Source organism: Kryptolebias marmoratus, linkage group LG20 (genome assembly GCF_001649575.2).
Source record: "Kryptolebias marmoratus isolate JLee-2015 linkage group LG20, ASM164957v2, whole genome shotgun sequence".
Taxonomy (NCBI): domain Eukaryota; kingdom Metazoa; phylum Chordata; class Actinopteri; order Cyprinodontiformes; family Rivulidae; genus Kryptolebias; species Kryptolebias marmoratus.
The window spans coordinates 15,211,229-15,213,434 of NC_051449.1; positions in this window are offsets into that span (position 1 = coordinate 15,211,229).

The following is a 2,206-nucleotide window of genomic DNA, read 5'->3' on the forward strand; positions in this document are numbered from 1 at the left end:
ATCATCAAAATTAAACGAAATAAACATTTGAAATATATGAGTTTGTATGTAATGTATGAATATAATATACAAGTTTCACTTTTTAAATGGAATTACTGAAATCAATCTACTTTTTCATGATATTCTAATTTTATGACCAGCACCTGTATATGGATGGAGTTAGAGAGGACATGGAAGTAGCTGGAGTGAGGACAGAGGACACAAAAGACAGAGTTAGATGGAGGAGCTGAAAGAAGAAGAAGATGTAACGTACGATAAATCCTTACACCAGCTGTAAATGATCTCATTTGATTAGAGATTTTTAATTGCATTTCATTTTTAGGTCTTTTGTTGCCATCAGAGACGTCATCAGATTTTAAGTCTTAAGTGTTGTTTTCTCGCTGTTGATTTTTTACCTTATCTGCATCAGAATTTGATAACAAGACAATATGACCGACCTTTGTGTGAGGTGATGCAGTTAGATTAATAAAACATGAAACAAACTTCAAATGGTTCAGCTTCAGTAAATTTACAACAGCTCTCTCCACATAGATTTAGGTCAATACTTTCACTAAAATTCAGTAAAAAATACATATTTTTTAGGGTTTTTTTATCCTAATGTGCCTTTCTTTCGATAGTTTGGTTTCTCCAGACCTTCATGGAGCCCTCAGCGTGGCAGCAGACAGCAAGGCTGTTTAAAATCAGCCTGTAAAACACAGACGGTGTCCCTGGAAACTGAGGAAATTTATACTTTTTAATTATGAGTTTGCAACACTGTGAATGCTGTAAACTCCACTGAGATGAAGGGAGACGCATAAAACAAAACTGCATGGTCAGAGTAATATGGTGCTGATGACTCGGTCCTTTGAAGTCAAGTTTATTGACCACACATTAACATATTAATTGAGGCATTGTGCTTTTTTTTATTACACTCTCACACGTCCTTTCAGCGAGGCCGACCTCCTCCTGCAGCTCCTGGTGCTTAGTCTAATTTCCTGCTATAATATGCAGAGTTTTCCTTTAAAAGGAGGAGAGAAGAAAGACACTGGCCAGGATCAGAATGCGTCCAAAAGGAGGGACATAAAATTCAACTCTGACAATATTAGATGATAAATGAGGACAATTTTAGGAGAACAGAGGCTGAATAAGAAGGAAGGAAGGAACCCTCATACAGATGTATGTACTCCACGGACCAATAGCATTTTGTCTTCCTGATGACCTCAGAGCCCCCCTCTGTGTGTGTGTGTGCTCAGTGATGCAGATGATCCACAGATCTGAGGTTGGTCTTTTCTCCCCCTCCCCCCACCAAACCTTCATTTTCCTCACTCACACAGTCCTTGATGTAGAGGGGCAGAGGGAGGAGGAGGAGGAGGAGGAGGTGGAGGATGTGGGCGTAGGTCATTAGTCAGAGGGAGGGAGAGGAGAGCAGGGCTTCACACACACAAACACACACACATACACACACAGACCTTATCCATGACTTGCAGTGATGACTTCAGCGTTTGTGATGATGTCATCCTGACCCCCAGCGAGGCTTCGTTAAAAACAAAATATGTCGGAGGATGAGCCCTTTGTACGTTAAATCGTCGCCAAGCAGAAAAAAAACAATCCGGCGCTCCTTTTCTTTCAGCGAATTCACACTTGGAGAACATCATGACGCCATCAATCAAAGTGGGACATTTCTGACTGCAGTGGACAGAGAGACACTGCAGAGCAACAAAACAATAAAAAAAAACATTAAAGGTTGAACGTTCCTTGAAGGAGGCAGATACCTTTAATGTCAGAGTTTTAAACTAACATCATCTTAAGCTGAGAAGTGATGGAGTTGTAGCCATTTTGTTCAAACCTTTAAAATAACATTAAGCATGATCTCAAACTCCAAATATTTGCTGTGAATGACTCTCAGCTTCAGATTTTACCCCAATATCTGCAAAACTGACTGAGTTATAGCCAATGTTGGGTTCTCTAATGACAGCTGGTTGTTGGAGGCATTTTGAATTGGGTTGGCTCCAGAGGTTGTAGAGGTACATCCAGTGATCATTTCCTGAAAATGTCCTGAAAATCCATCCAGATGTTCATTAGATATGTTCCTAACAGACAGACAGTTTCACTCCAAATAGTTGCTGGCAAAATTTTGAATGAAGATCCCAAATAATCCTTCAGCACTCAGAATATGTCCTGTGAATTAGTCTCAAATCATCAAATTTTAGCTCAAGATGGCTTTTGT